Source organism: Armigeres subalbatus, chromosome 3 (genome assembly GCF_024139115.2).
Source record: "Armigeres subalbatus isolate Guangzhou_Male chromosome 3, GZ_Asu_2, whole genome shotgun sequence".
NCBI lineage: Eukaryota > Metazoa > Arthropoda > Insecta > Diptera > Culicidae > Armigeres > Armigeres subalbatus.
In genome coordinates this window covers 211,909,270-211,932,183 of record NC_085141.1, presented here as the reverse complement: position 1 = coordinate 211,932,183, position 22,914 = coordinate 211,909,270, and the positions used below count along the sequence as shown (strand labels likewise).

The 22,914-nt window shown below is 40.2% G+C and overlaps 1 protein-coding gene and 1 long non-coding RNA gene across 2 annotated transcripts in view; one reads left to right on the top strand and one right to left on the bottom strand.

Annotated features, from left to right (window-relative positions):
* The window catches only part of LOC134219102 (uncharacterized), a 434,839-nt gene that overhangs the window by 24,570 nt on the left and 387,355 nt on the right, over nt 1-22,914 (bottom strand). The window lies entirely within an intron of this gene.
* Nucleotides 13,701-14,736, top strand: LOC134219104 (uncharacterized). Its single transcript, XR_009981485.1, has 3 exons — nt 13,701-14,060; nt 14,127-14,240; nt 14,297-14,736. It is a non-coding gene; the product is annotated as an uncharacterized LOC134219104 (long non-coding RNA).

Genomic DNA, 22,914 nt, shown 5'->3' with positions numbered 1-22,914 from the left:
TTAAATGATTCACATGCAAATCCGATTCAATCAAACGTCGTCCACTGTGTCAAAATTTCGTGGGAATCAAATCAGGCAAACGAAATCCTCCGAGATCTACCCGGTAACAAACGCCCTCCAGCAGTTTTTTTTTTCTGTTGAAGAAAAAACGTGAGCTCCTTGCAAAAGTGGCCCAACAGTGTTATGTTTTTACTTCCGTCGGTCGCACCCGCATTTCATTTGGCCCCTCTTTCCACCCTGACGCTAACTGAAAATGAACGTCTTCCTGTTTGATCGTTGAGGAGCTCAAAAGCGACTTTCCGAATGGTTGCTACAATTCCGCCAATTGGGATCGGATATCGACCAGTCATTTCTATTTTCACTTCCCACTCAAATTTCTCTCCTCAGTTTGCCGAAGACGAGAAGACGGTGATGTTATTTCTTGATAGGTGGTTTCGTGTTTTCCTAAGGGAATTGATGTTTTGCATGTCAATTTGTTTTATCACGAAGTATTGGAAAGCTTAAGTGCGAGGAGGGGCTTATGAGGGCAACGCTGGAAACATTGATACTGGTAATGGAGACGATCCTGATTAGTACCGTAATTCGGAGCTGATTTATCTGCTGGGAAATTTATTTTAGTGATAATAATTAATATCTACCAAACAACAACCTTTAGTTTTGGAATAAAAGCAAGTACATACTGCTTATGATCGCATATCAGTCCCATCTTTGCTGGATTTTCTATCCATATGGTACAAATATGCTTGGGCAGTATAAATATTGTGAATCAATTTGTATCTCTGACCATATTTTCCAAAATTCCATTTTACTTGCATTTTTTATTAATTTGTGATAGAAAGTGTCTTGGTGACCTGAAGAAACATTTCGTTGATTTCATAATCTATGATTTATTAAATCAAATATTTAGCAGCGTTTAAGTATTCCATCCAAGTCGATATTACATTTTTTTACAACTTTCGTGATTTATGTCAGTGGCAAAGACGATTGATAATGAGATATTTTTCGTTCATCCGAGTCAATTTGTGATTCATGAGCATCTCGAGGGGCCCTCCTTAGCCGTGCGGTAAGACGCTCGGCTACAAAGCAAGACCATGCTGAGGGTGGCTGGGTTCGATTCCCGGTGCCGGTCTAGGCAATTTTCGGATTGGAAATTGTCTCGACTTCCCTGGGCATAAAAGTATCATCGTGCTAGCCTCATGATATACGAATGCAAAAATGGTAACCTGGCTTAGAAACCTCGCAGTTAATAACTGTGGAAGTGCTTAATGAACACTAAGCTGCGAGGCGGCTCTGTTCCAGTGTGGGGATGTAATGCCAATAAGAAGAAGAAGAAGAGCATCTCGTAAAAGCTGCTCCTTCAATTTCAAATTCTCAAAATTTTAGTTCAACCAAATACAATAGGGATCAAGTTTTGATCAAATTGGTTTGGTAATATTTGTCCTTTTGTGAAGTACAGTTTTTATAGTCTGAAAGAGAAGAATGTTTCCTCGGATTACGGTATTCGTCTGTTTGCACCAAGAATAGATATTTATGCCATAAGAAGATTATTTCACCGCTAGTGTTCGCTGGGGTGAGGTAACGTGGAAAGGAATAGTTAAGGAATAATTTTCAACGGAAGACGCTGTGATGCTGAGAATCTCAATCTCCATGCGGCTCTAAAAACTGGCATTAAAATGGCTTGTAGTCGGTCTAGTGTGAAATTAGTCAATTTTCACGTTGTTTCCTTCTCCTCACTCACATCACACCGAGCAACGGAGACATTGCCATTTAGATGCAAGGTATTGATTGAGTACTTCTACAGTTAGTAAATGAGATTTCAAAGCAAAGCTTCCAATATTGCATTTGTATATCATGCAGGGGGAATTAAACATTTCATGAGCAGATATCTGAAGAAAATTGCTTAAGCAAAATATACTTGTTTGGATCGAATTGCAAACATGTCAACCACATGGAGACGCGTTGTGGCAGGAAATCGTGGTTACTTGAGTCTGCACACAACACTTCTATTAACCCTTCTGTTACCAACCTCCCTTTTGAAAACGAAAATAAAAATCTGTTTTGCTGTAACTTTTCTGTCTTTATATTTTTTATCGCAACTGTCATCAAAAGAAGCGGAATTTTAGTTTTAGTTTTAGCAGGTTCCGGATTGGCCACTTGGTTCCGGAGTTACCATGGGTGTTAGCTTTTTGCCATTTCTCAAAACGCATGCTTCGAAAATGATTATTTTAGATATTTTGATTAAAAACGACGCATAAACTATATCAAATTTGATCAGGAATTTGATCGGTCCAAAACATGGCCTACATTCCAGATTCCGGATGTTCCGCCGGAACCTGTTATGGCGTGACTTTTTGGAAATGGTGAATACCAACATGCGACACATCAAATTCATGATTTTATAAGTTATGGCAATTTATGGATGTTTTGTATTTCCTGGGCCATATTTGGAGCAATTCGAACAATAACGGATTTACCGAGTACCGGTTCAAAGGTGATTCTTAAGACATACATAAGTAAAACCCTTCATGCGGCACTCAAACTTTATGATTCCAAGTTATAGCATTTTATAGTAGTTTTGTACTTTCTGGACCACACTTGGACCGATTGGAACCGGCAAGCAGGTAGTTTCTTACTTCATGGACAATATTGGAAATTGTAACCCATTGGAATTATTGTACTGGTACGAATGGAGTAATATGTTATTCATAAAAAAACATAGGTATAATGCAATAGCTTTTGAAAACATGATGTTTAGTATGGCACTTGTTTTTTCTACTTTCCAGATGTTCTATGCCAGAACTTTTGGAAGCATGAAATTTGTTATGTGTCACATGATGGTATTCGCCTGTTTTCGTAAAGTGACCCCGCAACAGGTTCCGATGGAACGTCCGGAATCCTGAATACAGACCATAATCCGATCAAATTTGTTATAGTTTATACGAAATAAAATATCTAAAATAATCATTTCAGAAGTTCTGAGAAATGGCCAAAAGCTAACACTCATTTTAAATCTGGAATAACTCCGGAACCAAGTGGCCAATCCTAGAAATCCATGAAACCTCTTAGACTGGAATAAATTTCGCCTCTTTTGGAGGAAGTTGCGATAAAAATGATAATTTTTGTTTTCAAAAAGGGGGTTGGTAACGGAAGGTTTAAAGTTTATGGAAAATTTTATCAATTATATTGCATTTTTGTTTTTTATGGGATTTTTTTATTTCTCTTTTTATTAATTACTAGCAGACCCGACGAACTCCGTTTCGCCTAAAATTTATTTGTTTTCTGATTAGATCTCGAGTTATGCAGAAATTTCTGTTTCATTTGTATGGGAGCCCCCCTTTCCAAAACGGGGAGGGGTCTCGAACCATCTTAAGAACCTTCCTCGGCCCCAAAAACCTCTGCATACAAATTTTTACGCCGATCGGTTCAGTGTTTCCGAGTCTATAAGGTTCAGACAGACAGAAATTAATTTTTATTTAAGGTACACTGGGGAAAGTGGGAAAGGAAAAATCGATAGTGCATGTTTGAATTAGTGTAAAACCAGTTTAAATGATCTAAATGCGTTCAATCAAAATGGGTTATCAAAACAGTCAATATTGCACCAACTGTGGGGTAATTCATACCATTTTGGTCGCTTGAAATTTATGGAAAGAGATTTTAAAATTAGGAGTTGTTTTTCCACTTACCCTAGTGGGATGGGGTAAGTGGAAAACCCATGTTACCTTGACCTTCAATAGTGATGAGTAGTTACATATAACTAAAATGAATACGACAATTGCTCTGAGTATCTTTTGTGGAATATTTTCATTACCTTAACGGAATAGATCCTCAAGAAATTCTCGTGATAGCTAGGGGAGAGCTGGTTTTGCCTTCTCGAACACTAAGTGTACGTAAAATCTATATGTTCGTTCCAAAGATGAACTTTTTTAAGGTAAAATGGGACTTACAGGGTTACAAAATCATCAACTTAGTTTAACGAATTGAGATGGTGTCTGTATGTGCGTATTTATATGCATGTGTGTACGCAAAGCACGTTCAAAATTATCAGCTTGTCTTATGTACTTGTCCTTATCAATTTGTTCGCAAAAAAAATGCATTCAACGGCGAAACTTGTTATGAATAAAAATTAATGTGAATTATAAAATATATTTACCTATCAGTGCTATTTTTTACTTTCTTATACATATTTTCATATGTAAAACATGTGAAACGCATTAATACCGATAGGTGGATTAATCAGGCATTTCCTCATTTTTATTAGTCCAATCACCACTGGAATCACAATGATAACAAAAAAGGAACATATTAAGATTCACAGCTATCGAAATAAACCCTGGAGGGAAGAAAAAAATTGCGTAATTGAAACATTATCCACTTCCCCCGCAGTATTTGATACCTGGGGTAAGTGTAAAATCTTTGTGTTATTTGCTCTCTTGATACAAACCACTACCAGTTGAATGGGATTAGTTTAATTGTATTATAATGGTCAGCTGTGATATAAATTCACTTGAAAAAAGAGCAATTGGTGCAAATAAGAATTGATTTTATGAATGAAAAAATCAACTTTTCGCGAAACCTAAAATTACAGTTTTAGCGTTAACCGTGTATGTGTATGTATTATACAAATTTCAACATAGTATTAGTGTGAGCATCAAAGTATATTTTTGGACAATGTTATGGTGTTGTAAAATCTTTAAAGTATGTACAATTCCAATTCTTCGAGTCGATTTTTACACTTACTCCCTTTTTCCACTCCCCCAGTGTACCTTATATAGATTTTGTGGAAAATTTTAAATTTTTTATAGTCAAAAAAATAATTTTGTGGAAAATTTTACCCTGAACACGGAATTATTGCAACACCGTTAGTTTGCTTTAACTTTCCGTTCATTTATCTGATGAAAACCAAAATTGCAGAGCAGCTTTATACATATGTATATTAATTTCAGTTTTCATACATTGAATCAAATTTCGCCGGTTAGTAGATAAACTTCTCGACACTTTCGCTTCACAGCATCCATAAGAGCTTGTGCAGTCGTATCTGATACCTTTTACTCATTTTCAACCACTTCCCACGCATGTTTTTAGCATCCTTGTCTATCCCATTGATTTACCTGAGATCCCGCTTCATTATGGCGATTGGACGTAGTTCTGGGCAGTCCGGTGGATTCATGTTTTGCCAAATGAAGAATTTCGATGCAAATTTTGACATTTTATTTTTATGAAACCATCAGCTACTTGGAATCTATCATTCCCTGATGTTTGTTAGAGGTCAGCTTTGACTTTGTTTTGTATTTGGTCAACAGCTCCGTGTAGTGCTTCCTAACACGGATCTTGGTAACAGTTTGCTGCCGTTCATCGCAGTTTTTGAACCTTATAGGCTTCTAATCTAGCTTTTTTTTTAATTCTTTATTTAGGTGTTATTTTAATCTAGCTCTTGCCTACAGCTTCGGGACGTTACTTTGTGAAGCGCCGACCTTTTTGGCAACATGAATGTTGATATGTTGGAATTCCTGGTAAAATTATGTTAAAACCTTTCCCTCCGTTTTCCTACATGCTGCTCCCGGTTTTCCCGGATTGTTATCCAAAGTCAATGGGTCGTTGAACTTTTTTAGCACTCTTGAAACGGCTTTTTCAGATTTTCAGCATTTTTCCTAAAGCAAGATGGCTTCGGATTTTCCATGTCAGCGTAAACATTTGTTACACACTTCTCCACTTGACTCACTTCCATCTTGAACGCAACCAAAAAACCACACAACTAAGCCGTTCACAGGATGTAAACAATACACTTCAAAGAGAAAATGTGTAAAATTTGGTTGATTTCCTTCCAGTGGGAAAAAAGTTACAGCCAGTTGTAGGTGTTGTAATAATTTCGCGTTCGCCCTTTAATATCAATTTATTTATGGAAATTTTGAATTTTTTTTTTCTTGGAACATTTTGATTTCTTTATGGAAAAATCTTCTTTTATAATTGCAGTTTTTGTTTTTAAAAGTGTCAATTTATTTTTGTTTTGTGGAAAATTCTCAATTACTTATGGAAATTTTGCATTATTTGTGGAAATTTTATTTTTATGATTTCTGATTTCTTTATTGGCAATTTCCTATGGTCTTTAAGAAAACTTTCTAATTCTTCATGAAAATTTGATTTTGCTGTCCTTTCCACATGCTTCCTGATGAGCAACGAGTTCATCGGCATTTGGGACTTCTTCAACCTTCCAACTTCTCTTCATCGTTTGGGAAAGTGTAGTTGTGATGGCGATGTGGCACTGCTCGTAATTGGATTTTCCCGATTTAAGCAGACGCAGTAAGTAGGATACACCAGGATGCATATCAGGTGCCAGGCACGTTGAACTCGGGGAGGGCAAGAAACATGCCAGTTGGCAGCGGTCAATTCGATAAATGCAGTTGGGTTGTGAGGATGACTGCTGTCACCTTAAGAATCATCATGCACTCATTGATCGTTGAGAAGTTGTAGCATCTGGATTTAATAGCAACGACGATTTTGTCTCAATCACAGGTTCTGACTACACAGACTCCCGTGATGGGTACAAGTGTCAGTACCAGGGTTTGAATCCGAAGGAGAATGAGAAAATCTCTTACTTATTATGTCTGTATATACTCTCGATATGTAGCATACCGTGAGAGACGTTTTTCGGTAGCTGTTACGATAATTACCTGATTCGGGGGGCTACAACCAATGATAAATTTGTTTTAACAAGCCCCAATTGCGGGAGGCATCGGTTCTGATGATGCATTTCAACTAGTTTCACACAGCTGTGCGAAAAAAATATGATCCCCAACATAAAATGAGCGAGAACAAAGCGTTTTATCAAACCCCATCGTTGAGGACCGCCTTTCCAAATCAGTTTTTTTTTCCAACTTGTATACCAGTGCGATAGTTCTGATTTCATGGCTTGTTATGATTCGGAACAGTTTTTGCCTCTCTTTTATCGTTGTTCGTTATAGCGGGCTTGGTAGTCATATGGCTACTGCTTCTGCCTCATACGCAGGAGGTCGTGGGTTCAATCCCAGGTCCGTTCCATTCTCCTACTTTGTATCTTTCTCTTTATTTCTCATGTTCTAGCAATCGCTAGAACTGGAAATGGAATTCCATACCGTTTCCATTACTATTCCTATACCTTCAACTTGAGTATTCTAACAGTAATCTGCTAGAATTGGAAATGAACTATAGAGCTCGTTTCCTTACTGAATTAGAAATTCCATCAGTTACCTCTCCTATCTATCACATTGGCAGCTCGTTAACCAAGACGGACCTCTGCCTCTCCAACCTAACCCAGAAATTCCAACAAATTCCGCATGAACTCGTGGCAAGTGCAGAGGTATATTAGGCTTGCAGTGGGCGAGTGATTGCATCATCATTTCCTCCCCCTTCCCTACATTGACTTGCATTCTGACGTGGCAGGCGCCAGTATGACCTAACAAATGAGATCACCAGTACTTGTATATTGAAGATGTGTGCTAGTCCCAAGCAAACATCTGTTGGTTCCCTGTGCAAGAACAGCTGATCTGGTCATAATGGAGTAGCAACTACGAGCAGTCAATCAAGCTCAAGCTCTTTTATCGTTGTTCGTTATCTATTGAGAGCGATTTCTGCAAACCCTGCTCGGTACACTTTGAACTGATGGGTGGCCACCGTTTTCGAAGTAAAGCTAACTGAGAGCCAGAGTTCAAAAGCACTCGGCACGGTATCTTCTTATTGCAGAGGTCCCTCAGGATAACGAGAGCCGTCATGAGCATCGCCGTTTTCATCGATTGATTGTCTGGAACGGCGGTGTTTGATGACGACCAAACGGATGGTTTATTTTGCCGTTCTGGCTGCACTATTGGAGCCGTTCTTACCTTAAATATGCACTGGTGGGATAGACTTCTCCGATGCTTGCATTGGTTTTTCATGCAGAAGGTTATGCTGCCAGCATTGACAAGTCAAACACGTCGTATTCGAAGAACACGCGTTGTATCAGTGCCCTGTCAACACCAAATCGTATATAATGCAACATAATATGCTAAAGTGGAGGCGATATACGTACATGTTGTATTGGCCTCTACTTTAGCATCATATGTGACGTCATATACGATTTTGTGTTGACTGGGTGGCCGGATGGTAGCACAGGTTCAACTCCTTCTCTTTTGCATTACGTTGAGGTGGTGTCCTGTTGCGAACAGCACAGAAGTCACCGATCTTTTAGCGCGGTAATTAATACAAATTATATTGCATCATGCTCTAAAGATCTTCGGTGTTTCACTATTCAGCAACGGAAACTTTATTTCTGTCACTCCCGTGTTGCTGCTCCATTTACTCTGGCGTTCACAATTCTATTCTCACGTAACATTTCCCCCCGTAACACTTTGAGTAAGCTACATACCGAAGTTTTACTTCTTTTTTACATCGCTCAGATAATCTTACGTGAGAATTTTAAGTTGGCTGCTATAGTTGAACGAACAAACTCAAGTACATTGAATATTGCTTTTTCCACATCAACTTGGTAGACATGCATTTGTGCTGGTCTTCTCATGGCCCTACGGTGCAAATTCGCTGTGTAGAACATTGTGAATTAACTTGCTTCACATTGTCCAGTATACAGTGGAAACATCTGTCCAGTTCCAATGGTAGCTTTTGTTGTTCTCTGGTTCAGCAGCGAACGATCTCTACACGATGTGCGTGGTGCGTCTATATTTCATCAGAATGATGTTCTTTTGTTTAGCGGTTTATATCGGACCGTGTGAGCAACAATTCAACAGATCCCCGTGCATCTCGCGGTGGAAATCCATTTTGGACTTTTTTGGCTACGTCAGGTCCTACGGAGCCATCCGCTGAACATCAGTTTGATGAATAAAGGGCGACGAAGATCTTTATAGTGTTGTGAACAGAAGAGAAGTCACCGATCTTTTAGCGTGGCAATAAATACAAATTATATTGCATCATGCTATAAAGATCTTCATTTACTCTGGCGTTCACAATTCTATTCTCACGTAACATGTCCACTTGTCTCACGCAGCGCACTCTTAGTTACGTTGTTCCTCGTTGCACACGCGACAAGACTGATGTTTGGTCTTAGAAGTCGCTGCGTGTGCTTTCTGGTTTGCGAGCTTCATGGATGGGTAGAGTAGAGTGGGGCAAGAGTACGCACTTAGTTTTCAATCGATCATGTGGCCTTTATGAAGCAAGCTTCTGCATATCAAATCTGTGTCGATGATTCATATACTCTTCCTTTATGTTACCCAGTGGAAAAAATATTGAAATTATTGAGATTCGTTTCAGCAGAACCCTTATTGCAAGACAAGTGAAAAACGCACTCTTACCCCACCGGTGGGGTAAAAGTGCGCATCGGGTGGGGTAAGAGTACGCATTTATCCAATCATGTGCTTTAAGTATATATTAACACAAATAAGAGTTAATAACATTTAATTGATGTTTAATGAGCATATATTAGGGAATGTTTAAAGATTACGTAACTCTCAAAAAGGGAGGGGGTCTTAAAAATGTGCACTTTCATGCGAAAAACCATTGTTTTTTATATATACAAGAAACTACAGAGGTAAAAATAGATATCAGGTTTCGCGTGGCGTATACAAAGGCATTTTCCTCAAAGAAAGTCCTCCAATCACGTAACATAAAATTTGGCTATTTCATCACCCATCCCCCCCTATTTTACACTATTTGTATGAATCCTCTAAAAATAATATGAATCGTCACACATCTTGCAACCCCTAAAGCTAAACGTTGCGTAATTTATGAATGTTTCTTTTGATTAAATGAAATTATAATTTAGATGAAATTGTGTATTCGTACTATGTTTAGGTGTACAACAAGTCCTAATACAATTTCATTATTTCGCTTCAGTGCTTTGTTCGCTAAGTCCTTTCTAACACCGAATTACTTCAACTTATCCTAAAAACTTGTGATAATTTCGTATTATGTCCCTTTTTTCTTAGTTGTGGATCTTTATGCTTTGGAAAAAGTTAATTTCGACCGGAGATACGGGTTTGACATCATAATTTGAAAATTCATATGCGTACTCTTGCCCCACCGGTTCCTGCGTACTTTTACCCCACAGTCCCAAAAATTATTCAAGTAATGGTTTTGACTTCTTGGAAAACCAACCGGATTGGTGTTCTGTACCATAAAGTACTCTATACAATAGGTTATTGAAATGGTATAATGTTCACCTGATTGAACGTATATATGGTAATGAAATACTAGTTGCGGAAATCCAATTATTTTTAGCAAAATGACCAAAAAGTTATCTAACTCCATATCTCCCTTGTTGTTTATTCAAATCGTTTACAATTACACATGATAATAGTTGACCAGAATACCTGTCAAACTGATGCAGTGCTGCTAGTTTATCTTTTTTTATTACTACAAAAAATCGAAAACGTACTCTTACCCCACGCGCACTCTTGCCCCACTCTACTCTATGGATTTCCTTCCTTTACCATATCCGCCTGGTGTCCATTCTGGAAGCTTTTCAAAACCTGGGACTCGTTCTGCAGAAACTCCGGAGTTTGCCGTGCTCCTGGGCCTATAGCACAGCTGAAACATTCGGTAGTCCAATCGTGCCGTTATGATCTTTGTCAGCAGTAGTTACCGTCGCGTCGACTTGGATCCCTTGTTTCTTCGCGAAGTCCTTCAGCAACGTTGGAGTCATCTTCATGGCGTCATCTTCGGTTTCCTAGAGGCTGTGATTGATGAGCGTGATTTAGCCACGCTGGTAATCAAGCTCATCAAGACGTCCGGAATAGCTTCATCGGTTTTGGGATAGCTCTTGAACTTGTTTTTTTTTTGGACTTGGGAGTGTGATCTACACCCATTCTCACTCGTCACACAAACGCTCCACCTTGGAAAAGACCATGTTGGAATTGGGCTCACTTTGAGGCTGTTTTCTAGGCTTTTTCGAGGGTTGTTGACTCTCGTCGAGACTTAGAAAACAATGGGGACCCCATTTCCAACTTCTGTGTCAGAGCTACCATTATCGTCCTAAGAAAGAGACGAGTAGATGGTCTCAGACACAATCGGTAAAGCGGCCTTCCTTGGCACAAAAACATACGCGCGATATATTTAACTAATCAAATAAGATGCTCTTCACCAACAACGGAAACAACGAGAGGGAGCTTTAATGAATATTTTCGTTGGCTTTGTCGTTGGCTGTCGTTGGTTCTGGTAGCACATACTGGACGGAAGGACATTCGCAATCAAAGCCAACCACGACGTTGTTGCTGTTCGTGCAGCAGTCAACCCTGCAACTAGGCGTATGGTGGCGGGACGGCAGCGTATGTGTTGGTGGAGGCGCACGATGGATGATGATGGTATTGGGACTGTCGGCGTGAGGCGCTTATGACTGCGGCTACGTGAAAATGGACGGGGCAAAAAGGCCCTAACCATAAAATCACTCATACCGTGGACCCCCGATAATTTGAACGGTACCTCATTCAAATTAACGGGGTTCATTTTTAATTTGAACTTCTGGTTACTCTATTTGCATCAGAAAAACTGGTTTCTGGCTGCTCTCTTGGCTGGTTTGTTTTGATTCTGCATTCCGTTTCACGATGTTCCATTTTTCTTTTCATGATTCCACGTGTTAAATGACGTTTGAACCATTTTTAATTTGAACGATGTTCAAACGAACGGGGTTCAAATTAAAAAGTGTTCAGATTAAAAGGGGTCATATTACCGGGGGTCCACGGTACTATCTATACCTAGTTGTTATTTGTTATTTTTTTTTATTTGTTTGTTCATTATACAACTGACAATGATTGTCTCTATGAATATGACTTATTCTATTCTTAATCTATTTGGTAACCTCCGGCGGTACGGAAAAGTTCTAGTAGTAGTTGTCGAAACACGTCAGCAGAAACATTGTAGTCAAAGTATGAAAACAATTGATTTAATTGAAGGCAGATCGCACGGACGGTCTCGTTCAAAGCATAATTGCTGCTCCTCGATTCCAGTTCCAGAAAGTTACGATGACGAAGCGGTCTCTCTGGTGCGTATATTTGAATTTGGGCCAGCAATGCAATTTTCCTGCAAACGGGTGTAACGTTTAAGCTTTTTGATGTTCGATCGTTATACTTATGTCTCATGCAACACAATTAACACATCACGAAATAAAATAAAAATGCGTACTAGCCCGTCAGCCATGATTCGAACACCCCTGTTCAACACCTCTGGAGCGATGTCACCTGAGAGCAATTTTCTTGCAAACGGGTGTAACGTTTAAGCTTTTTGATGTTCGAGCGTTATAATTATGTCTCATGCAACACAATTAACACATCACGAAATTTAATAAAAATGCGTACTGGCCCGTCAGCCATGATTCGAACACCCCTGTTCAACACCTCTGGAGCGGCACTCATCAGCCTCCTCAGTCAGCCAGCCACAGAAACGTCATCATCTCTCCACTTTGCAACTTACACGGAACCGCGAAACAACTCACCTTACGGTTCCTTTCACTCAAATTCGCCCTTGCGTGGAAGAAGCCAAAAATAAGTAAAATGAGAAAACATCCGGTGAGTACTTTGCCTTTACTCCCGTGTTGAATTTTCACCCACTATGAAGTTTCACCAACTCAAATTTATGTTATTTTCACTCACTCGAGACTATGATGAAAACAACTCAAATTTGGCTTCTTCCACGGAGCAGCACACGTTGGGTCGATGCAGCTCTGTTTGTTTATAATATCATTCATGAGAGGGAGTGAGAAAACTACCTAATACTGAGTTAAAAATTTGAACTTCGTACTCAAAGTTGAGTTCTTTAAACTTTTTTTTAGGTTCTTTATTTTTTCTGTGTACATACACTGAAAACCAAAACTACCAAAAGTGGGTAGTTTGCACTCAAAACCGTGGTTTGGGCTAATAACCCAAATTTGAGTAAAATGGCTTTTCTGGCACTAGGTAGTTTGCCTTTAATCCCATGTAAACAATTTACCCAAAGCTGGGTTTAATTTATCCAAAGCGGACCTTAATCAACCCAAAATAGAGAATACTGAATTTACTCAAATTTGGGTTATTGGGCTAAGCAACCACGGTGAGGTGTTTGCATCTTGCTCTAGTTTTGATAGCAATCATGGGAAAGAAAGGGAAAACTACCCAAATTTGGGTAAATTTTCTCTGCGATTTTCTCATGAGTGCGTATATTGAACTCAAAGTTTGGGTTGATTTATCTGTCCGTGATACACATCAAAAGCACAGCAACGCGTTCGTCGCTAGTACATAAGCGCGACAGGAGAAACCGATCACCACTCTGGAGCGGGGACGAGACAATATGTTTTTGTGTGAGTTCATTCCGACTTGTGGAGCGAAGCCACGGTTTCTGGTACGGACATCGGGAAAAGGGAACGTACTGCCAAAGAATTCTCTCGCTCACGACCACCAGCACAGTCATGCTTACAGTTCGAGTGAGTGTCCAATGGAAGGGAGCACCAACACAATTGAAACCGGTCTCAGGCTGGCAAGCGCGACATAGAACCAGGCGAACAGTTCGCACTAGGCACCGCGAGAGATCGTTTGATCTCAGGTTCGTGCGTTAAAACAAAAGTGGCAGTGGTGCAACTTATGCTACCCGCTAGGAATCAAGAGTAGCAGATAAATGCCAACGTTTTGAAAAGGTGGTGTTTGGCACATTATCATAAAGCTGGGTGAACTAACGGTGACGACTGCGGAAAAAAAGTAAGACAATTCGTCTGACGGCAGGTGAGCCAGAACTTCTTTTGTCCTCGAGCTGCAACTAAAGGTCGACCATTTTGATCGTCTGCTATACGGTTACGAATCAAGAAGTGCGTGGTTCAGAAGGAAAGCCAATCAATAATTGATTAGCACACCAAAACTGGACATCCACAGCAACATCAGACCTACAGGTGAGAGCACAAAACATAACGAATCATTCACAACTGAACACCAATTTCTGGAATTCAGGCTTTCCCACTCACCATCCGCCAAAGAAAATACCGACACGCGTGGCATCGGCGATCGCCTCGATTACCGGGCATTGGTCGGTTTCAACCTGTGTAGCAGAACGTACCGGCGCCAAAAGTAACAATTAAATAGGTGAGCAGGCGATGGAAGGATTTTGGTAACAGTATTCCTCTACAATTAAGCCTTTTTCAATCACAGTGCTCGGTGCAAAGATTGCCAGAGAGGCCAGTGGATACCAGCGAGCGACCCAATCGTGGGTAGAAGCGGATTTTGAATTAGCATCGTTGGCAGAAGAAGGAGCCCCGACTAAGGGTGAGATCGACACAATCCAAATCGGAGACAGCCCAATAACGCTCCATCGCCTGTAGGGCTTCTTTTACAGATCGAATTTTGTGCCTGGATCCCATTAGTCGCTGGCGATTCGCGGTGACGTTTGTGTACGAGTACTGTCGACGAGTGAACCGGAGAAGCTCCTACCGCGTGTGCAGTGTGTGTCGGCACGAAATAGATCGGACTGCTGGCTGTGGGAGCGCTTGGTGTCGATTGATCGTGTGAGGCGGCCACGCATGCAAGGAGGCCGAACGATGGCTGAGAAGACGATGACCATGCAGTCCGCCAAGCGTCGGTCCAGCGGCAATCAACAAGAGTGATGCGGCGAACGTGAGTCCGTGCTAATAGATTAAGATTTGAAACCAAACAGAGTAGGGTTTAGAGCAGGGGAAGCATGAAGAGGACTTCAATATAATGTGTTGACATTTGAGACATTTGTTTTTTATTTGGTTGTGCCTTTAGCCTTCAGTGTTTGTGATTAATTCACCTTGGCAGCTTTTCGCCTTGTTCTACCGTATAGGGAAACTCATAACACGGGGCGAATCTTCTTCTCACGTCAAGTGGATCGATTCTCAAAAGACGAAAGCGCTCTTCGTACGGTGGCAAATTCCATTGGTAACGCCAACCAATAAAGCGTAGTGCACACCGCACATTTTTTTAACGGCTTATATTTGAGCAATCCGATTGGTTTGAAAAGGACACCCTCAACAGCATTCGATTCCAATGAAGATCTCACAAGGGAGCAATAGAGATCCCTGAGGCAATCGGATCCCTGAACTCATCAGCGATTTTGAACATGAAGCCAAGTTGACGATTAGCTCTGGTCACGATATCGTTATAGTGGTCACTGAATTTGTCCAGGATAGCACCAAGGTCCTTAACTTGCTGAACCCGAATAAGAGTCTGTCCGTTGAGGACGTAGTCGAATGTGAATGGCTGATTTTTCCGATGAAACGAGATAATGTTGCATTTTTCGATACTTTGTTTTGTAAACAATAGCAGTCGGAGTAACATTTTACTATTTTGTCTATTTTTGTGTCGTCTGTGAATAAGGAGCAGCATCCAGGAGGTAGCAACAGGGAGGCGTCATTTATGAGAAAACAGTTGGGATTCCAAACAACCTTTTTTTACGCTGACTGAACGGTTTCGCAAGTAGGATCTAAACCAGTCTACGATCCTTGAGGATGCTCCGAGTCTCTCCAGTTTGGCAAGCATAATTCCGTGGTCAACTGTGTCGAACGCTGCCTTCAAATCCATGTATGCAGCATCAACCTGCCAACATAAGTCTAAGTTCCGCAAGCAGAAGGAAGTAAACGGTATCAAATTCGTGGATACAGAACGCTTCGGGTAGAATCCGTGCTGATCTTTGTCGATGTAGTTTTTGCAACACGCTATCATTCACTATTATTTAAAATAACTTGGAGCAAGAGCACAAGGAAGTAATATCCCGATAGTTTGTAATATCACGTTTGTCTCCTTTTTTTGTGATCGGAAACATGAAGGAAAATGTCCAGTGTGTCAGGAACTCACTACGCTGAACTGATAGATTAAATAGCATTGCTAATGGGTGGCTCAAAACGTCTTTGCATAGCTTTAGCACGGATGCGGATATTCCGTCGGGACCTGAAGCGAACGATAGCTTCAATTTCTGCGTTGCTGCTATCACCATGTCAGCTGTAATGCGGGGAAGTTCGAAGTTGAAGACATCGCCTGGCATATCAACAATTGCATCGTCCACTTGCACTTCAGATGCGGAAAATGCGTTGAAAACGCGTTGAAAATGACGTGCAAATAGATTGCATTTCTGGCGTTCATTGTTGGCCGTCGTATCTCCTAGAAACATTGAGCATGGCAGTCCTGATTCTTTCCTCTTCTCGTTCACGAATGACCAGAATCTCTTGGGATTAGCACGAAGACTAGCTTCCGTTCGCTTCACGTACCGATTGTACAGGCAATGGTTATAGTTACGGTAGCGCTGGCTAGCAACATTGAATAGTCGTTTGTAAGAAGTTGATCGTGAATAACTGTATTTTCGGAGAGCAGCTGATCGTTCTCGCCCTAGTGTCCGTAAACGAGAGTTAAACCATGGCGATTTTTGTGGAGGTCTGCAAGCTGGTGCAACATGGAAAATTGCCTCTTCTACCTTGTTACAGAAGTAAACCACAGCGTCGTTGATATGACTGGATGTTTCAATCACTTGCCAATCGATTTCAGAAAGCGCGTTGCTCAGTGCACTGTAGTCGGTCCGCCGAAAATCCAATTGTGGGGAATAAAGTGAGTTTGAAAAATGCATTTGCATTTGTTGGTTACATTGATGGATAAAGTGTAACGTATTTCTTATTTCATGATAAAAATAAATAAATAAACTAAAATATTTAAAAATTTCATTAATAGAAAAAATGATAACGAGTTTGAAATTCAATCGTAGTTGGCATTTGAAATGTCAGCATTCTAAGAAGCTAATGAGAAGAAATTTGAAATTCAATCTCAGTAGGCTGACAGGAATTCTAGATGAACGGTGAAAATAAACATCATTCAGTGTTATGTATTTGAGGCGTGAACATGCGAATTATCCTTCGGTGTTCCGCGCTTGTTTTCGTTGGTAAAAGGCAAATCAGAAGATGGATTTCCTTGGCTACGACAATGGCGTAGTCGTTGCTCCCTACAAGGTAAGAAAGGTTAGCAGAAGGAAAGCTGAATGAGGCAAAAAATATGGTAAGCCTCCGTCGTGAAAAATATGGCAAAAAAATTATAAGCTATGATTGGTGAAGGGTAAAAAAAAAAGGTAAACCCCAGACGAGATATGGCAAAAAATAGTGGTAAGCCTCAGTCTGAAAAAATGGCAAAAAATAATGGTAAGCTATGCTATATAAAAGGCAAAAAAATAATGGTAAGCCTAAGTTGGAAAAGAGAACGGCAAAATAAAAAGATAAGCCATGATATTCTAAGTGCATATAGAAAAAGAGAGAGAGAACGCGAGAAAATAATATGGCAAAAAAAAAATTAAGAAAAGTCATAAACAAAAAATTTCATCGGATTTGGATTGGATTTGGATTTGATTTGGATTGGATTTGGATTGGATTTGGATTGGATTTGGATTGGATTGGATTTGGATTGGATTTGGATTGGATTTGGATTGGATTTGGATTGGATTTGGATTGGATTTGGATTGGTTTGGATTGGATTTGGATTGGATTGGATTTTGATTGGATTTGGATTGGTTTGGATTGGATTTGGATTGGTTTGGTTGGTTTGGATTGGTTTGGATTGGTTTGGATTGGTTTGGATTGGTTTGGATTGGTTTGGATTGGTTTGGATTGGTTTGGATTGGTTTGGTTGGTTTGGATTGGTTTGGATTGGTTTGGATTGGTTTGGATTGGTTTGGATTGGTTTGGATTGGTTTGGTTGGTTTGGATTGGTTTGGTTGGTTTGGATTGGTTTGGATTGGTTTGGATTGGTTTGGTTGGTTTGGATTGGTTTGGATTGGTTTGGATTGGTTTGGATTGGTTTGGTTGGTTTGGATTGGTTTGGATTGGTTGGTTTGGATTGGTTTGGATTGGTTTGGATTGGTTTGGATTGGATCTGGATTGGTTTGGTTGCGTTTGGATTGGTTTGGTTTGGATTGGTTGGATTGGATTCGGATTGGTTTGGATTGGTTTGGATTGGTTTGGATTGGTTTGGATGGGATTTGGATTGGTTTGGATTGGTTTGGATTGGTTTGGATTGGTTTGGATTGGTTTGGATTGGTTTGGATTGGTTTGGATTGGTTTGGATTGGTTTGGATTGGTTTGGATTGGTTTGGATTGGTTTGGATTGGTTTGGATTGGTTTGGATTGGTTTGGATTGGTTTGGATTGGTTTGGTTGGTTTGGATTGGTTTGGATTGGTTTGGTTGGTTTGGATTGGTTTGGATTGGTTTGGTTGGTTTGGATTGGTTTGGATTGGTTTGGATTGGTTTGGATTGGTTTGGATTGGTTTGGATTGGTTTGGATTGGTTTGGATTGGTTTGGATTGGTTTGGATTGGTTTGGATTGGTTTGGTTTGGATTGGTTTGGATTGGTTTGGATTGGTTTGGATTGGTTTGGATTGGTTTGGATTGGTTTGGATTGGTTTGGATTGGATCTGGATTGGTTTGGATTGCGTTTGGATTGGTTTGGTTTGGATTGGTTTGGATTGGTTTGGATTGGTTTGGATTGGTTTGGATTGGATTTGGATTGGTTTGGATTGGTTTAGATTGGTTTGGATTGGTTTGGATTGGTTTGGATTGGTTTGGATTGGATTCGGATTGAATGTTGATTGGTTTGCATGGGATTTTGATTGGATTGGTTGTGTGGAATGTGGATTGGTTTGGGTTAGATTGGTTTAGTAAATCAATAGTTTAAACAGTATTATCTGAGCAGTTTAAGGACAGCGTCAATGCTTTAGAGCCACATATAATAAATTCACAGCTGTTATTGATGTATAAACAACTGCGCCGGTATGAAATAAAGATTGGATTCGGATTGGATTTGGATTGGATTTGGATTGGATTTGGTTGGTTTGGATTGGTTTGGATTGGTTTGGATTGGTTTGGATTGGTTTGGATTGGTTTGGATTGGTTTGGATTGGTTTGGTTGGTTTGGATTGGTTTGGATTGGTTTGGATTGGTTTGGTTGGTTTGGATTGGTTTGGTTGGTTTGGATTGGTTGGATTGGTTTGGATTGGTTTGGATTGGTTTGGATTGGTTTGGATTGGTTTGGATTGGTTTGGTTGGTTTGGATTGGTTTGGTTGGTTTGGATTGGTTTGGATTGGTTTGGTTGGTTGGATTGGTTTGGATTGGTTTGGTTGGTTTGGATTGGTTTGGATTGGTTTGGATTGGTTTGGATTGGTTTGGATTGGTTTGGATTGGTTTGGATTGGTTTGTGTTGGTTTGGATTGGTTTGGATTGGTTTGGATTGGTTTGGATTGGTTTGGATTGGTTTGGATTGGTTTGGATTGGTTTGGATTGGTTTGGATTGGTTTGGATTGGTTTGGTTGGTTTGGATTGGTTGGATTGGTTTGGATTGGTTGGTTTGGTTGGTTTGGATTGGTTGGTTTGGATTGGTTTGGTTGGTTTGGATTGGTTTGGATTGGTTTGGATTGGTTTGGATTGGTTTGGATTGGTTTGGATTGGTTTGGATTGGTTTGGTTGGTTTGGATTGGTTTGGATTGGTTTGGATTGGTTTGGTTGGTTTGGATTGGTTTGGTTGGTTTGGATTGGTTTGGATTGGTTTGGATTGGTTTGGTTGGTTTGGATTGGTTTGGTTGGTTTGGATTGGTTTGGATTGGTTTGGATTGGTTTGGTTGGTTTGGTTGGTTTGGATTGGTTTGGTTGGTTTGGATTGGTTTGGATTGGTTTGGATTGGTTTGGTTGGTTTGGATTGGTTTGGATTGGTTTGGATTGGTTTGGTTGGTTTGGTTGGTTTGGATTGGTTTGGATTGGTTTGGATTGGTTTGGTTGGTTTGGATTGGTTTGGATTGGTTTGGATTGGTTTGGATTGGTTTGGATTGGTTTGGATTGGTTTGGATTGGTTTGGTTGGTTTGGATTGGTTTGGATTGGTTTGGTTGGTTTGGATTGGTTTGGATTGGTTTGGATTGGTTTGGATTGGTTTGGATTGGTTTGGATTGTGTTTGGTTGGTTTGGATTGGTTTGGATTGGTTTGGTTGGTTTGGATTGGTTTGGATTGGTTTGGATTGGTTTGGATTGGTTTGGTTGGTTTGGATTGGTTTGGATTGGTTTGGATTGGTTTGGATTGGTTTGGATTGGTTTGGATTGGTTTGGATTGGATCTGGATTGGTTTGGATTGGTTTGGATTGGTTTGGTTGGTTTGGATTGGTTTGGATTGGTTTGGATTGGTTTGGATTGGATCTGGATTGGTTTGGATTGCGTTTGGTTGGATTGGATTGGTTTGGATTGGTTTGGATTGGTTTGGATTGGTTTGGATTGGTTTGGATTGGTTTGGATTGGTTTGGTTGGTTTGGATTGGTTTGGATTGGTTTGGATTGGTTTGGATTGGTTTGGATTGGTTTGGATTGGTTGGATTGGTTTGGATTGGTTTGGATTGGTTTGGATTGGTTTGGATTGGTTTGGATTGGTTTGGATTGGTTTGGTTTGGTTGGTTTGGATTGGTTTGGATTGGTTTGGATTGGTTTGGTTGGTTTGGATTGGTTTGGATTGGTTTGGATTGGTTTGGATTGGTTTGGATTGGTTTGGATTGGTTTGGATTGGTTTGGATTGGTTTGGATTGGTTTGGATTGGTTTGGATTGGTTTGGATTGGTTTGGATTGGTTTGGTTGGTTTGGATTGGTTTGGATTGGTTTGGATTGGTTTGGATTGGTTTGGATTGGTTTGGATTGGTTTGGTTGGTTTGGTTTGGATTGGTTTGGATTGGTTTGGATTGGTTTGGATTGGTTTGGTTGGTTTGGATTGGTTTGGATTGGTTTGGATTGGTTTGGTTGGTTTGGATTGGTTTGGTTGGTTTGGATTGGTTTGGTTGGTTTGGATTGGTTTGGATTGGTTTGGATTGGTTTGGTTGGTTTGGATTGGTTTGGATTGGTTTGGATTGGATTTGGTTTGGTTTGGTTTGGATTGGTTTGGATTGGTTTGGATTGGTTTGGATTGGTTTGGATTGGTTTGGATTGGTTTGGATTGGTTTGGATTGGATCTGGATTGGTTTGGTTGCGTTTGGATTGGTTTGGTTTGGATTGGTTTGGATTGGATTCGGATTGGTTTGGATTGGTTTGGATTGGTTTGGATTGGTTTGGATTGGTTTGGATTGGTTTGGATTGGTTTGGATTGGTTTGGATTGGTTTGGATTGGTTTGGATTGGTTTGGATTGGTTTGGTTGGTTTGGATTGGTTTGGATTGGTTTGGATTGGTTTGGATTGGTTTGGATTGGTTTGGATTGGTTTGGATTGGTTTGGATTGGTTTGGATTGGTTTAGATTGGTTTGGTTGGTTTGGATTGGATGTTGATTGGTTTGCATGGGTTTTTGTTGGATTGGTTTGTGTGGGAATGTGAATTGGTTTGGGTTGGATTGGTTTGGTAAATCAATGGTTTAAACGGTATTATCTGAGCGGTTTAAGGACAGCGTCAATGCTTTGAAGCACATATAATAAATTCACAGCTGTTGTTGATGTATAAACAACTGCGCCGGTATGAAATAAGATTGGATTCGGATTGGATTTGGATTGGTTTGGATTGGTTTGGATTGGATTTGGATTGGTTTGGATTGGTTTGGATTGGTTTGGATTGGTTTGGATTGGTTTGGATTGGTTTGGATTGGTTTGGATTGGTTTGGATTGGTTTGGATTGGTTTGGATTGGTTTGGTTTGGTTTGGTTTGGTTTGGTTTGGATTGGTTTGGATTGGTTTGGATTGGTTTGGATTGGTTTGGATTGGTTTGGATTGGTTTGGATTGGTTTGGTTGGTTTGGATTGGTTTGGATTGCATTTGGATTGGTTTGGTTTGGATTGGTTTGGATTGGTTCGGATTGGTTTGGATTGGTTTGGATTGGTTTGGATTGGTTTGGTTGGTTTGGATTGGTTTGGATTGGTTTGGTTGGTTTGGATTGGTTTGGATTGGTTTGGTTGGTTTGGATTGGTTTGGATTGGTTTGGATTGGTTTGGTTGGTTTGGATTGGTTTGGATTGGTTTGGATTGGTTTGGTTGGTTTGGTTGGTTTGGATTGGTTTGGATTGGTTTGGATTGGTTTGGATTGGTTTGGATTGGTTTGGATTGGTTTGGATTGGTTTGGATTGGTTTGGTTTGGTTTGGTTTGGATTGGTTTGGATTGGTTTGGATTGGTTTGGATTGGTTTGGATTGGTTTGGATTGGTTTGGATTGGTTTGGATTGGTTTGGATTGGTTTGGATTGCGTTTGGATTGGTTTGGTTTGGATTGGTTTGGATTGGATTCGGATTGGTTTGGATTGGTTTGGATTGGTTTGGATTGGTTTGGATTGGTTTGGATTGGTTTGGATTGGTTTGGATTGGTTTGGATTGGTTTGGATTGGTTTGGATTGGTTTGGATTGGTTTGGTTTGGATTGGTTTGGATTGGTTTGGATTGGTTTGGATTGGTTTGGATTGGTTTGGATTGGTTTGGATTGGTTTGGATTGGTTTGGTTGGTTTGGTTGGTTTGGATTGGATGTTGATTGGTTTGCATGGGATTTTTGTTGGATTGGTTTGTGTGGAATGTGGTTGGTTTGGGTTAGATTGGTTTAGTAAATCAATGGTTTAAACAGTATTATCTGAGCGGTTTGGGACAGCGTCAATGCTTTAGAGCCACATATAATAAATTCACAGCTGTTATTGATGTATAAACAACTGCGCCGGTATGAAATAAAGATTGGATTCGGATTGGATTTGGATTGGATTTGGATTGGATTTGGATTGGATTTGGATTGGATTTGGATTGGATTTGGATTGGATTTGGATTGGATTTGGATTGGTTTGGTTGGTTTGGATTGGTTTGGTTGGTTTGGATTGGTTTGGTTGGTTTGGATTGGTTTGGATTGGTTTGGTTGGTTTGGATTGGTTTGGTTGGTTTGGATTGGTTTGGATTGGTTTGGATTGGTTTGGATTGGTTTGGTTGGTTTGTGTTGGTTCGGTTGGTTTGGATTGGTTGGATTGGTTTGGT